General features: G+C 36.7%; 1 protein-coding gene across 1 annotated transcript in view; it reads left to right on the top strand.

The window, feature by feature from the left end:
- Window positions 1–8107: 8107 nt before the first annotated feature.
- JAKMIP2 (janus kinase and microtubule interacting protein 2) overlaps window positions 8108–16302 on the top strand; it is a 179003-nt gene continuing 170808 nt past the window's right edge. The window contains exon 1 of the mRNA XM_077138061.1: window positions 8108–8411. The gene's annotated coding sequence lies outside the window, so the exon portion shown is untranslated. The remainder of the gene's footprint in view (window positions 8412–16302) is intronic.

The following is a 16302-nucleotide window of genomic DNA, read 5'->3' as shown; positions in this document are numbered from 1 at the left end:
CCAGAAATACAGAGCCAACAGGATATACACACCTGTATATACACACATAAACACACACCCACACATATATATATACATATGTATATATTAACATCTATTATAGGGATTGGCTTATGTGACTGTAGATATTAGAAAGTTCTAATTTCCTAGGGTAGGTTTCAAGTTCAGAACTCTATGGTAATATTCAGTTCCCCAGGAGGAGCTGGCTGGCTGAAGGAGTGATAGAAATTCTTTTTTTCTGACTGCTGAAATCATCAGTTGTCTTTGTAAGGCTCTGACTGGATGAGGAGGCTCCTCTCATTGCTGAAGGAAATCTCCTTTGTTGATTGTAGATGCAATCATCCTTACATGCAATCAACTGACTATAAGATGCAAATCCATCTAGGAAATATGCTCAAATAACAATCAGGCCAGTGTTAGTTTGAGCATACAACTGGTCTCCATAACTTAGCCAAGTTGACCCATGAACTTAACCATCACAATGTGGAAAGTGCTTTCCTGAAATCCAAGTTTTCCATGACTCTCTAGGGTTGGCCCTACCATAGAATGCACTGAGTCCAGAGTGGTAATTTACAACTCCTCAGGAAAGGCTTTCAGCCTGTAGATACAGCTAAAGCCAGGACAATGTTAAGCAAGAATGCCCCAGGAGGAGGGGAGAGTTGGCAGAAACAAAAGATTGTGAAGATTTCCTCCCAAGATTTTGTTGTTCCTGGGGAAACAAGGAAAAAAATTACCCCCACACTTAGTTCCTTCATTATGAAAGTGTTATCAAGCTCTGGGCTCCCAATTTCATCCTTCAGATCAACTATAAGAAACAAAATGAATAGTAACAAAATGTAGAACAGGATACAAGTATTTAAAGAAAGGTGACTGATAAATATGTATGGCAGACCACAAAATCGGTTAAGCTCCACTTTTTGATAAACATTTTCTTTTAGTTCCTCTGCACCTGGCATATCCTTCAGAGGAAAATAGAAACTGAGTCCTTTGATGGATTTAAGGGATAATTGCGAAGCCCTGAGGTGAGATGCATTAGGGGAAATTTTCAAAAAGATTGGGGTCCTAAAGGAAGAGATATGGGTCTTTAAAGTTTTTCATAAAGAAGGTTCACATTTAGGGAAGAGGACAATATAATAAAACAGCTGTAATTCACAGAGACTCTTCTATACGACAATCATGTGCTGAGGTTTTTACAAATATATTTATTTAAATCGCCATTTCCTAGGCAAAGACAACAGTTATCTTGGCTTCATAGATGAAAAAATTGAGGCTGAGAGAATATATGTCTACACAGTCACACAGAAAGTCACAGAGTAAGGACTGTAACCCATGAAGAAGCCAAGTTAGTTGTGGGAGAGACTACAGTTTAGATTATTGGGATGTTTAGTGCTGAGGACGTCCACTTTCTTGTTAGCAAATTTCCTCGAATGCATTCACTTCTCAAAGACTTTGGGAACTTTTTAAATTTAAATCATGGTCTTCCTCTAGAGCCTCATCTACCCTTCTCAGCCAAGTCACTTTCATTGTGGCTACATACACTCAGTAAGGATTTGCTAGATGTACTGATTGGTTGTTAATACCTAAGTTTCAAGAACACCAGGGCAAGGTGAGTGGAGGGAGCCAGTAGAGCACTTAGAACCTCTTCTAGTTCCCCATACACTTCCCTAGAGCCAGAGCCCTGAGGTCTTTCCTCAATACAAAATACAAAAACTAAACCCTTGGCAGTATAACCTTAAAAATGGAAGAAGTTAGCTGTCTGCGTAGAAGTCATTTTTTATAACTTTTTCTCTCTCAACCCCAATGCATTTCAACCTACAAGCATCCAATCCATCACCAAGTCCTGGCAAATTTATTTCTAAAATGTATCTTAAAACAGTCTGATATTCTCCATATCCCCTGCCACTATTCTAATCTACCATTATTGTCTCTACTCTAGATAACTGCTGAATCCTTACTACATCTACTTGAAAACTCCCATTCATTTCCCACAATGCTATGAACAGAATTTAAACTCTTCAATGACTCTTCACTGTATTTATGAAAAAAGCCCAATTACCTTAAAGTGGGCCAAAAAGTGCTGTATAATTTTGCCCCTTCTCACTTCCCCAAGTTTACCCACCACTTTGTCACTTTTCCTCCTCCTCACTTTGTCCCAGCTGCACTGGCATTCAAAAAATATTTCCCATTCCTGGACTTTTCTCTCTTCAGTAGTACTTCCTTCTGCCTGAAACTCTCTTTTCTCAGCTCTTACACAACTAGCATAACACATACTTCACTTTGCAGTTTAATTATCACTTCCCCCCTCCAACAAAGAGTCATCCCTACTTTACCCACCCCAACTTCTTACTCTTCATCTCAGTCTTTCAGTACTTCATAGGACTTGTGACAATTTGCTAGTATTTTTTTTTTGTTTTCTTGTTCTTAGGCAATCCCACCCACTAGATGCTAAGCTCCATAAAGGTATAGGACATTTGCCTATCTCTGTGGGATGCCTGAGCTTATTATACTGCTGACTCATACAAGAACTCAGTAACTATTTGGTGAATAGATAATAAATGTTTTCTACTCCTAGTGCTGTAATAAGACATTCTTCATCACTAAGCACTGCAGTAATTATTAAAAATTATGGTGCGTCCCACAGATGACTAAACATAAAAACTATATTAAATATAAAACATACATATTATAAAATGTATTTATAAAAACAAAAATAAAAACTTGCACATATACTGAAACTAAAATAGTTTATTTGTAGATTGATGCAAAATTTGGAAAAAGTCATTGAAACAGAACTTTTCTCATTTCTTTGGTTTGGCTGATTTGCTGGTAACCCGCACCCAAGTGCTGTCTGTCACTGGGTAACACACAATTGCTCAGGATCAGAAAATTCCTGCATCAATCTTATTTTCTAAAGCTGTAATGAAGCAGTGCTCACTATTAGCATTACACTTCTTTTTCCTACTATAAGAACAATTAATCTTTGGCCTTCCTTCAATTCGTCTCATGCCACACAGCCCCTCGGCTTTTTAGCCATTGACAAACTCTAATCCCCTGAAATAAATTAACAAAAGGAAACAAGAAGGAAAGACATGAAAGACGTGTGTTTGTATATGCTACAGGTACAGATTCTTTCCACAAGCATAGAGATCTTGCATAATGTGTGCCTGATACTGTCTTCGGTATTAGGGTTAAATAAAAATTGAGTAACATGCCATGTTCTTCCCCATGTCAAGACCTGTGCATGCATCCTTTCCTTTGTCCATCCCACCTCACAATCCCTCCAGTAATACTTTTCCTGGCTCCCAAACTAGGTTATATCTTCCTTCTACATGCTGCCAAGTTCCCTGTATTTCTCCATTGTATCCAGCAAAACAATTTAGGTAATTATGTGTCTCATTTCTTCATTAGACTATAAGCTCTATAAGGACAGTATTCGTGTTATGTTATTCACAGCTATGTCCCTCATACATAGTAAAATTGCCAGCACAGAGTAGCAGCTAGCAATAAATAGTTGTTAAATTAATATATTACAAAATGAATGGATGAATATAATTTTGACCTTAAACTGCTTATAAGAAAATATGAGACAGACAAATAAAAAGATATTTTTAATTCAATATCATGTGTAGAATAATAAAGATGGGATCAGGACAATAGGAAACTTAGTTCTAATTCTAACCCTGGTATCAGTGAAGACTCCAGAGGGAAGTGATGCTGAGATAAGTCTTAAAGGTGGATAAGTTGGCACAGGGAAGGGATCTCCAGAGGAAACAGAGTGAGCAGAGGTAGAAGTATCCATCTGCTATCCCAGGAGGCATCCAGAAGATAGTCGGGCATAGGAGCGTAGATTCAACGAAGAGTTCATCTAATATACTTGTCTCTTGATCTTATCCAGAAATAACATGCAGCAAGGTCAGGATGATCCTTACTGATCACTTTTAATGTTTTAATGTTCTCTGTAAATATACAATCTATTAATCTCTTATAGAGTGGACAGGGTTACCAATAAATAGTAGTCATTTCTAGATTTCTCCTCTTTTTACTTCTTTCTCTTTTTTTTTGAAAAATCAGTATATTTGCCTATCGGGAAGATAGACATTCTCCACAAGTCCTCATAGAGGGCCAACAGCAGGTCTGCAGTCCTAGAAGCAAGTTCTCAGGTTAACCCTGAGTGGTCTGAGTTTTTCTGAAATGTCCAGAAAAGGATGCTATGCAAAACTGTTGGTATTACAATTATATTCATCATTATATTAGCTAATATTGATTTCTCCTCTATTACATGCCACGCATACCTTAGCACAGTGTAAGCACTCCCCACCAGAACCCAATGGAATAGGTACTGCCATTATGTTATACAGATGAAGAAACTGAAGCACAGAGAAATTAAGCAACTTACCCAAGGTTGCAGAAGATAAATGCTGAGACTTGTATTGAATCCAGGAAGTCTGTCTCAGAGCTCACACTTTGAAGCTTCTTCCTATTATGCAGTGGTTTCTCCTGAAATTTTAATGCCACTTTTGGAGCCAAGACCCATACCCTGCACTTTTACAGACATCTATTAGAATTCAGAAGTCAAAGTTGGAGAGGACCCAGGAGAGGTAGACAGTCTGGTCACTGCTAATACTATTGGAGAGTAGGTTCTTAGAATGAAATTAATATTTTCCAAAGAACCATGTATACCTTAGGTGATATGCTAGATGTCTTTAAATATACACGTACATTTTTATTTTATAGCTATGTATTTTTAATATGTATTGTATATACATTATGCTAATCCACATGCATACTAATAACATAATTAGTATCATTATTTTGTCTTTTGAATTTTAAGAAATATCAAAAATATATCTCTATATAAAGAATATTATAGGCGGGCCGCGGTGGCTCAGCGGGCAAAGTGCTTGCCTGCTATGCCGGAGGACCTCGGTTCGATTCCCGGCCCCAGCCCATGTAACGAAAACGGAGAAACAAAATACAATAAAACAAGAAAATGTTTAAAAGATGTTTCCCTTTCTTCCTCTCTTCCTTCCTTCTATCCTTCCTTCCTTCTCTCTGTCTTTCCTTTAAAAAAAAAAAAAGAATATTATAACTTACGTAGCCATGATCCAATGTATAAAGTTGTTGACATTTTATTATATTTATTTTTATATTATTCACTATATTTATGTCTTTTTTATATTATAATTATTTACTGATTTGTTCATTCAATAAATATTTATTGGGCACCTAATATGAGCCAAGCGCTGTTCTTAGTGTTTGGCATACATCAGTCAGAACAAACGAAAAACCAAAACCCTGACTTTACATAGCTTACCTTCTAATGGGGAGAAATAAACAATATTTTAAACAGAAATAAATAATATGGTATATTAGAGGATGACAACTCTATTAATTTAGAGTTTGGTAAGAGGGGGAATAGGAATGGAGAAGAAGAGCACAATTAAAAATTTTCTTCTTTAAGTAAAAATCATTACAACTAAAGATGAAGACTTTGTTTAAATTTTTTTTAAGTGTGAATTTATTACAAAATTTTTTTTTAAATGTGAATGTTGTTTTCTCTGGGATTACTCTGTATCACATCAATTTTATTTATGTTGTGCTAAAGCAGGAGATGAATTTCATTTTAAAGTAAATAAATAACATAATTTAAGCAAATAAAAATAAATAATAAATAAAGTAATTAAAAGAAAAATATTATTAAATAATGGTAACAGTGCCACACGGATATGGGAGAGTAGTGTTTGAATGGTTAAATTTGAGGAATTGTTCAAATAGGGAACACCAAGCTTTTCTCTTCCACAATTGACTCCTGAGGATCTGTTTGTGTTGATGGGAAGGAAAAAGAAAAGCTAGAGTCACTCACTCCAACCAAGTCAGCTACTGTTGTTAAAGATGAAATGTTCTTGCCTGCCATTCCAGAGGACCCGGGTTTGATTCCTGGTGCCTGCTCATGTAAAAAAAAAAAAAAAGAGAGAGAGATGAAATGTTCTGTCACAAGACCAGCAGTGAATGTTCTGCAGTTTAAAGGAGTCTGCGCTTCTGCAACCTGCAGCTTCCTCTACTCACTTAAAAGAGCATCTCTTGAAAAACAGAAGGTGAAACATCTCTTGAGATGCTAGCTCAATACAACCCATTCCCTCATGTTACACTCTTGTATGATGTTGATTAGGAAGTGTTTGCAGGTCTTTCATGATAGTTCACACTCTGCAGACAGCAAGGTCCACTAGCTGCCCAAAGCAGGATGCAGGTTTTCCTTCCCAGAGGACCAGAAGGCAATGATCTGCGAATGAGCTGTAACCTTCCTGATCACCTAGTTACCTTCAAGTCATTTTTTTTTTTTTTTTTTTTTTTGCATGGGTAGGCACCGGGAAATGAACCCAGGTCTCTGGCATGGCAGGTGAGAACTCTGCCTGCTAAGCCACCGTGGCTAGCCCCAAGGCAGTTTTGTTGGATAGACCCATGATACCAAGAGTGACAAATGCAGGAGAAAGTCCTTTCACACGTTATAATAGTTACTTAAGTGAGTAACAAGTAAGTATAGTTAACATTTATTGAACACTAGCTACATGCCAGACATTGTACTTATGATTTACATGCATCATTTAATTTAATTCTTCCAATAGAACTCTGGGTTCTTATGATCATTTCTGTTTTACAGATGAAAAAACATAGTCTCAGAGAAATCAATTAACATGTCCAAATCATAAAAATAATAAATACTGGCACCAGAAATTGCCCCCAGGCTTTCTGACTCTAATCTAATCCCATTTGAATCTGCAATAACCCTATGGTTTAAGAAGAACAAAAATTATCTCCATTCCATGGAGGAGTGGCAGAGAAGTGTAATGGTTAGGAGTGTAAATGTTAGCATTAGAAGAGTTGTAGTTTTCATTCATTCTAACATTAGCTGTGTGAATTTGGGAAATGTATCTAAAGTCCTCTAAGATTTACAATGTCCCCAACTACTGAGTTACAGAGAACACTTCATCTCTTAGGTCTTTCCTTCTTTGCCACTACCATCATCATCATCACAGCTATCCTGTATTAAATGTCTTCTTACTCTGATTTTTTCCTGTGCTTGAAAATGCCATTGCATTCCCTCCAGAGGTGGATATAATGTAATAGTAATATTAAGATAAACATTTATTGCACACTTAGTACATGCCAAGTGCAAGCATTATCTCATTCAATATTTATAGTATATGAGAGACATACACTATATAGTGTTATCTAGAATTTATAGTTAGAAACAAGAGCTTACTAGAATGCAACACTTCTAATTCCCCTTCCTGTTTTGCTACCTGCCACGCTGCGGGCCAGCTGACTTTAACTCCAGGTGGGTGTCATTGAAAATGGCAGGGAATTGCCTGTGGGAAACTGAGCGTTCCAGGATTGATACTAAGAAGCTTTAGAACTATTCACCAAGTGGCGCCAAATAAGAACCATGACTGTCCAAAGGAATTTGCATTTCCACAGGCAGGAATAGCAGTACACGTAGGCAGGAGTAACGAATGCCTCCAAGACCTCTTCAGACGGACAACTGGAAAAGCAATGAGACCCAGCCTCACCTGAGAACAACAAGCCCGGACCGGTGCCGAGGGATCAGGCTGATTCCAATGTGATTCAAAGTCCAGCCATATACTTTGCTTTTTTTTTTTTTTCCGACCTTGAATGGCACTGAATAAAAGATGCTACAAACAACATTTCTGAATAATTGGAATCTGCTTTCACCACATTAATTTTCTCCACATGCATTATTTTTCCTAGTCACACATTTATTACATTTTCTTGAAAAGGTATAAAAATGTGCAATTAGCTGTTTCGCATCTTTCAATTTAGATTCCAATTAAATTGTAGCTATTCTCTTCCCGTGCCCACCCTTCCTGTCCCATTTTTAAAGACCTGGAGTCCAGGGTACGAAGACCGAGCGTATCCAAGAGGGCGACAGCACAAATTCACTCCCCCGGCCCCTGCAGCTCATTTTACCCGTCTCCCCTCCCCCTTAGTCTGGTGGCTTTCCATTGGCCATTGCCATGACAACCAGCAGCTGCCCAGGCAGGCAGCCTCTACCGCAGCAGGGGTGAGGCTGTGGGGGAGGGGGAGGAGAGGAGGAGCCAGCGGAGGTGTCTGCTGCAAGTTCCTGGCTGCTTACTGAGCTCACCCCATCCTCCAAGAGGGAGGAGGCCAAAGTGGAGATGCTGCTACTCCAGCCTCCTCTGTATCTACTGATACTCTAGCAGGGCTGGAAGGGTGGTTCCTATTCGCGCCATCGCCGACGGGAGGGAGGGGAAAAAATTCCAGCAGCAGCTGCTGATGTTGGGTTCCGAGGCTGCATCCGACTCGGTCACAAGGAAAATGGATTCAGTTTGCATCTCTCCCTCCTTTCATCAGCTTCTCTGGGTCTCACCAAGGTAAGTAGGAGGCAGTGGGTCTATCTTCTTACTTTAGCTTCTTAGTAAATGACTTGTATGTACATTTGTGGCCTGGATTTGAACAACGACTCTCCTCCTTAAGTCTAGGAGGGGGAAATGTGGAGATAGAGATGGGGATGGAGACAGAGGAAGGTTGCCAGGGAGAGAGAAGCGAGAAGGCATCCACTAGTGTTTAAAGAAAAATGGTGTTCTGATTTTGATCTTGTGCTGGCTCAGAATGCAGTCTAAGCCACTTGCTTCCTTTCCTCTCGGGCTTAGCGTCAGAATTAGGGAGTGGGAAAAATAGCTCACAAGAAATGGGTGTTATTGAAAGAAATCGTTTCGTTTGCAGCTTTCACGTATAGGGTTGGGCCTTCTTCAAAAACATATTTGGTGACTTATAAGCTTCTTGGCCTCATTATAAGGTGGTTTTGCTTATTTCCTTCGTTGCCAAGAAAAGGTGGTTCCAGAATTTGGTATTCAATTTCATATATTCTAACGTATTTTACCTACTCTTGTTGAGAAACCATTTGCCTGATAGAGTTTTGTTTTTTGTATATGCATCTATTTGTGAACATACAAATGTATACCTTATGGATATGCATATCATATATACACATGTTATTTAACACTTGTATGGCATTTGTGAAGTATTTTTGTATGCAGAGTATGCTTTGCAATTATTTTATGGAATATAAGTGCCCTTGAATGCTTGGAGGTAATTGCATATTTTTGAAACTATGCTTCTGGCTTAAGGGTTTACCTATTATTCATTGGCTTCATTTGGAAAAATGTGAGATTTATTCTTGTTATTGTCCCTCAGTTTCATTGTGACCAATTAAGACAGATTCCCATCATGTAATCTGTGTTATAGTGTTAGATGCAAATTCAGAACTGCCTCCTTTCTTTATTTTTATTTGGGTGTGGGGGGGGGGCGATTTGGGGGCTCTGAATTAACAATGATGGGAAAGGAAGATGGTTTGTGGAATTTTGTGACCAGCATCTTGCCAAATGAATACTGAAACAAATCAGTTTTCCTGGAATTCCATCCCCAACAGCCTTCTCAGGTTGGTGCCTCTGTCCCAGGAAGCAGGGCAGAGCTGGAAGGTGAAGTGCATTTGTTTTATTTAATAGTGCTGCTATTTGCTATTCATTCCTTCGGAATCCAGGCACCATTTTACAGTTCTCTCAAATGGTGTATTAGAGATCTGCTGCTTTTAGTAGTTGAATAGGAAAGTAGGATTGTTTTGAAAATGTAGATGTTCCCAAATAACTTAGCCATTTCCAAATTAGCCTGTTTATGTAATGAAATGAAACAAGAGACTGAACAAAGCTAACAGGAAAATGTGTGGCTTATAGCTGAGATGGGGGGGGGGTGGGGGGCTATTGTAGTTTACAAATGCTTACTGGGATCCATTTGACCTTTTATTATTGTCAAGGCTTTATGGCAGCTCAGAAGACTAAAGATGCCTGAAATGGGTAGGGTACACGGTTCCATTACCACCCAGGACAATGGATTTCATTGAATTAAAGCCAGAAAAATCCTTGCAGGTAAAAGTGAGTTGGTAACATTATGTTCATCTTAAAGGACTAGTTTTATCCATCAGTCACCACAGTAATGGTATCACTGGCAGTGCAAACATGTTTTACACGGTAAATAGTACTTTTTGCTTTAATCTTACACATTGCCCCCTCATATAAAATTTTTACTTTCACTGGAATTAGGTTTATAATTTCCCTGAGAATAATTGTTCTATTTTGGTCTATCGGTGGGAAGGTTCTTCAGTCCTTAGTGGAAAGATGGACTTAATATACTCTCAGCATCTCAAATGTAACATAGATTCACAACTCTCTAAAGCCATGCAATGGTGTGCCTCAGTGTAAGAACTATATATAGTAGGACAAGAAAAGAGGTACTGGGCTTCTATGTCATATCAAAAGTGTCCTGGATCTCTTAATAACTTTTGACTTCCAAAAATTAAAATCTCAGATATATTGACAGTGAACTTCAAAAAATTAAGATATCTAGGTAGTTGACCCTGTTTCAAGTAGTGACACCAGCTTTCTTGGGGCTTTGTTTATGTTTCCTTTGTGTTGAGTTTTCATTGGGATCCATTTTTATAGGCGAAGTTGGTACAGTTTGAGCAGAGGCAAATCACTGTAGGCTATGGGCTTGGAACTGACTGGCATTAGTGGTGTTTTTCAGCTCTATGGTCAAATTCTGATGGTAATACAGGACTAATTTTTTGCTCCACAACTTAAGATGATTATATGGCCCTTGCTAAGGGGCCACAGACTTATGTGTAAAGGACTACTAGTTGAACTAAGGAAAGGCAAGGAAACTAGGATGACTTCATTTGGAAAAGAGAAAACTGGCAGATGAGTTTTTATTGCTACTTTTTTTGACCCAAAATAGGGTAAATGGGCTTCAGTTGCATTAGGAAGAATTAAATTAGAAATGTAAATTGTAGAATATCTTGGTAGCAAGTATGCGTAAATGGTCAACTGGGTAAATAGAGAAGATAGTGGAGTCTTTCATCAAAAACTTCCAAAATAGGACTTAGATATGCATTTGTCTTGATGGACTAAATTGCTTCTTGAGAATGTCTGTTTTTTCCTAGAGTAAATAGTCCATTTAAGAATGTGTTTAGTTTTTTAACATCGGGCATTTCAGACCTATAAGAGTGCTTGACTCCATTTTGCAGGGGATTTATAGAGTCTGGATATTTTAAAATAAAATAGATGGAACGTCTTTCCGGAGAAGATGTAATCCTGCAGAATTGAGCATTGTTTTGTTCATAAGAGCCCCTCTTTCTTAGCTACTTTATGGATTTTAATGCTTAATAACCATGCTAAAATAATTCTCCATTCTATCGCTAATTTTGAAAAAAATGAAATGTGATTTTTCACATTTTGCTTAGTAGGGTTAAAATACAAAATAGTTCGAGAGCCATCAAGTTGATGTCAGAAAAAAACGAATTACGTGAAAGATACAAATGTTATTGTTTAAATGTGCTATTTGACAAACAAGCCAAATTTACTAATTTCTTTGAACATAAGTACTATCTTGAAAATGTCATACTTTTTGGAATTAAATATTTGGCTGGTAGTTTAAGCATTTAGTAAACTTGTATGAACTGCAGTAAAACACATATTGTCTAATTTCTCCTCTTGTGATGGGGTGTTCTTTATTTCTTCAACTGATCTTAAAATATTTCATTTTTATGTACATGCTTCATCTGGGTGACTTAGAATACTGTATCCTGTGTTTCTCATTAGCTCATAAGAAAGGTTAGCACTTTGTTTCCTGTGGCTGGAGAGTAAAAGAAAACCAAGTTCATCCTGGAAATTTCAACAGAGGTAACTCAAAAATCAGCTTTTCTCTAAGGCTAAAATAAATAAACTAGATTTATAATCAGATATATTTAAAAATTTTTAAATATATAACAACATACAAACACGAACATTCTTACCATATGATCCTTCCATTCTTGGTATGTAATCAATAACTCCCATAGCTGTGTATTCATCACCATGATAATTTCTTAGAACATTTGCATCAATTCAGAAAAAGAAATAAAAAGAAAAAAGAAAAAAAACTCATACATACCATACCCCTTACCCCTCCCTCTCATTGACTGCTGGTATTTCCATCTACCCAATATATTTTAGCATTTGTTTCCCCTATTTTTTTTCTATACCCCTTACCACTCCCTTTCATTGATCACTAGCATTTCAGTCTACTAAATTTATTTTAACATTTGTTCCACCTATTATTTATTTAATTTTAATCCATATGTTTTACTCATCTGTCTGTACCACAGATAAAAGGAGCATCAGACACAAGGTTTTCACAATCACACAGTCACATTGCGAAAGCTATGTCATTATACAATCATCTTCAAGAAACATGGCTACTGAACCACAGCTCTACATTTTCAGACAGTTCCCTCCAGCCTCTCCAATATACCTTAACTAAAAAGGTGATATCTCTATAATGGGTAAAATTACTCTTAGAGGTCAGACACATTACCCCCATTTGCATTTCCCAACCATTATTCTATCAAGTGAAAATGCATTTTCAAGCAGAGTGAATTAATCAATTGACCAACCAATATTTGTGGAGCTCTTGTATGACATAATTTGCATATGCTCGCAACACAGAATTCCCTTGGGAAGATAAAATACACACACAGGTGGCATTGTTAATGAAGAAAACAATACAGCTGAAATTAGTTGCTTTCAGAGAGGTGAAACTTGTTCAGGATTGTGTGTGGCAAATGTTCTAACTGGGACTGGAACCCAAGTCTCAGGAGCTCACATAAACCACAGTAGATATAAAATTGAGCAAATTATCTGCCTGGTTTGAATTTGAAAATTTCACATCTAGTAAAGCTACATTAAATGTGGCTCATTTTAATTTAGATTTGAATATTTCCAATGCCATGATTTGCTTTTTGGCTATGTTAAGTTACCAAATGGGCTAAATATGTTCTTACTTAGGACATCATCAAAACAAAACAGAGCAAAACAATAACAAGAACTAGAAACTGTGCACAAAAATATTTTTGAGAACGTATGTGATCCTTAATATTTCAGAAGAGCACAGAAGCATTTGCCTGGGGAGAAGATCAGATCTTTTGTGGCTGTTGTACACTTGTTTTATGGTTAAGTGTTGTTTTATTTTTATATGACATAGAGTTTGGAATTACTATAATTTTTTTGTGTTAAGGATCATATTACGATTAATGTGGGTACTGGGCTCTGAAAAAAACTATGGCACCTCCTCATCTGTCTTAAACATTTCTCTACCTACATGTCCTAAAAATAGAAACAATATTAAATCATAAAATAATTTAAATCAGTTCAACAACTGTCTGATTTCCACCTCCCTGGACCAATGCTTCTACACTTTTCTGAGATATCAAAATGCAAATACTTTTCTGCAAAATATTCTAATTTTTTGTTATCTTCTTTTCACTACTGCCTTTGGCACACACTTTGTCTCATTATTTGGTAATTCAGTTCTGACCAAAGGGCTAATCATGCCATCTGAGTCATCACTCATATTTAGATAAAGTCTCCTTTATAATTAATTAGCTTGCAGTAAATGTGAGACATGTCATATTAAAGAATTCTGTTTTAAATCAGTATTCACCAATTCCATTAAATTTTCTTTTAGAGGTTTTTTTCCACACTAAACCATATACAAATGTTCTTATTGCTCCAAAAAAAATTAAAAAGATAATACAGAAATGTATAAGTGAAGGTGCAAATCACCCACAAGCTTACTATTAAGGAATAATCATTGTCAACATTCTTATATATTTCGTTCTAGTTCTTTTTTCTATATGCACATATATGCTCACATGCACACTTTTATAAATGGAGCCATTCTCTAAAAATTGTTTTATTTTTCATTTGCATTATATAACATAGCCATCTTTCCATGTTAATAAATACATCTCTACTAATTTGATATCTGTGTGCATTTATCTTGATGATTAGAGCTGTTTTCCTCACTTGGGGGTCTTTAAACTTTGCTTTTAAATGCTTCTCATGATACAGGTAGATCTTGGTTGATTTATAGCAGCTGTGAGTCAAGTATTATTTTTTTCAGGAAATATGAGCTTCTGTTATCCTGACCTGCCACTGCATCTCACAGTGGGTATTAAATTAACCTTGGTCATCTCCTGTCTACTGGTAATGAATGAGTTTTAAACCAGTCAGTGAAAGATCTGTTTGAATCACTAGGAATTCCACCAGGTACATACATCAGCAGCAATTCAAAAACAAAAACCAAAACCAGATCTACTTCAGATTCATGCCATCTTTCCTCAGTGTGGTAGTGGCATCCTGCATCCTTAATCTCTGTGACCAGCTTAGTCCTTTATTGAATTGTATTTGAACAATGTCACATTAGCTGTCATGTGAGGTCTCAGAATAAAACAAGATCATTCTTGGCAGCTTGTGTTTTTCCTATATTCTTTAAACATGTATAGTTTTGAAATGAAAGTCCAGTCATGTAATTTTTCCTCCTTTTAAAATTTGAATGGTTAGATTCTTCTTCTGTGCTTGATGTCTGGTCTTAAAAATAACTCCATAGAAAAGTGAAAAAAAAGAAAAAAGAAAAAAAAAAGAATAAAATAACCCCATGGGACGGTTTCCCTAGACGTGTCTCCTATGTTCCTCTCTGTCACTGCATCCTGTGTGTTTCCTTCATAGCATTTATCAAAAGTTACAATTATAGAGTTGTTTGTTTACTTGATTTTTTTCTACCCTCCACTTGATTGTAGGCAGCCACTGAGACTATTTTCTTCATGAATTAAAAACAAATGCCTTGGCACAACCGATTTGCTCAATAAATACTGCTGACTGAATAAATGAACGGATAGATGGGCCACAGAAGGACCTGTGGCCAACGACTGTAGAAAAGATTTACTTAGTAGTCCTTTGGACTGTCATTCTCATGCTTTTAATTTTGACTGTAAAGACAAAATAGATTGTTTTCATATGTATGATATTCTCAGGATGTTGTCGAGATTTTGATAAGGAAACTCAAATTCTTAAAGGTAGCAAATCAGAACCCTTAAAAATTCGTCATTGAAGGTTGTTCACAACATGCTATGACATAAATAAGAAAGGCTGTGGAAGCTTCTGTGGCTGCCTTTATTCCCTTTCAGAAACTAAAATGCAAGTCAGAACTAGTGACATCATTAAAGAATATTTTTAAATCTACTCTAATTTATTAAAATAAATGAGTAATTTAGTTATCAATCTCAGATTTCATGATGCACATTCACAGTTTGCCATTTTAGAAATCTACCAAATACACTAATTATAGATCATTCTTTCATGATTATATCGAAGAATTGAGCTGAAACAGAAATGGGAGGCAATAACCTTACTCCAAGGGCAGCATCTTGCTTTTATGAAAGTTTGGAAATCAAACATACAAAAGAATGACTTCAAAAGAAGTGTGTACTTGCCAGTAACCAAGGCATGTCTTCAAACCATTGCTAACCATCATTGCTTTGGGGGCCCAATCTGCTGATACACTGAAACATAAGATTGAGGAAAAAGCCTTTGCTTGGCATGTAAATCAGGCTTGTGGTCTATATTGTGATTTTTGCAATTCTGGAGTCCAACTACAGTTAAAATATGCATGGAGAACCAAATCTGACTAAATTTCGTAGACACTGTCTGCTCAGAAATCAAGTCATTGGTATGTATTATTTCAAGAAGGAAATTTTACTTAGATTATGATGACTTTATTGAAGCCCTGTAATTAAGAAAAGAGGGTGATATATTCATCATGCCTTCTGTTCCGAACTGAAAATGTTCCACTGAAAAATGCTACCCAGTCATAATAGAAATGTAAACCAAGCAAATATTTCTCACCCACATTCCTTAGCTGGCTCTTCTTTGTACAGCAGTTCATGGAGAGAGGTGCCTCCCCCAAATAAACCCAGTGCTTATTCTATAGTTTTCACTGATCCATATTTGAGGCCATTTCTACAAATACGTCAGACATACCTAATTTGGCCATATTTTCCCAAACCAAAATTTTGTGTGTGTGTGTTTTAAAGCAAATATACCAATGACAAGAACTGGACAGAATATGTTATTTAAGTACCTTTTGTAAACTCCAGACTACTGTATCTCTCCAAGAAGCCATAAAAAGAATAGGAAACAATTGACAAAAAGTTTTTATAGAATGGTTAGCTATTCTCAAGAATTTTATATTAAAACTTCACACTGTGAATTCACAAACTGTTAATTGGCTCTGAAAAGACAAAAAAGAATTGGGTATTGTGAAGATATTATAGATCCCAAATTTCCTCTCATATGAACTTCGTAGATAATTCACATTGTGAGGAAGGATACTCTG

The sequence above is a fragment of the Tamandua tetradactyla genome, chromosome 20, assembly GCF_023851605.1.
Source record: "Tamandua tetradactyla isolate mTamTet1 chromosome 20, mTamTet1.pri, whole genome shotgun sequence".
NCBI classification, from domain to species: Eukaryota; Metazoa; Chordata; class Mammalia; order Pilosa; family Myrmecophagidae; genus Tamandua; species Tamandua tetradactyla.
This window is presented reverse-complemented; position numbering and strand designations above follow the sequence as displayed.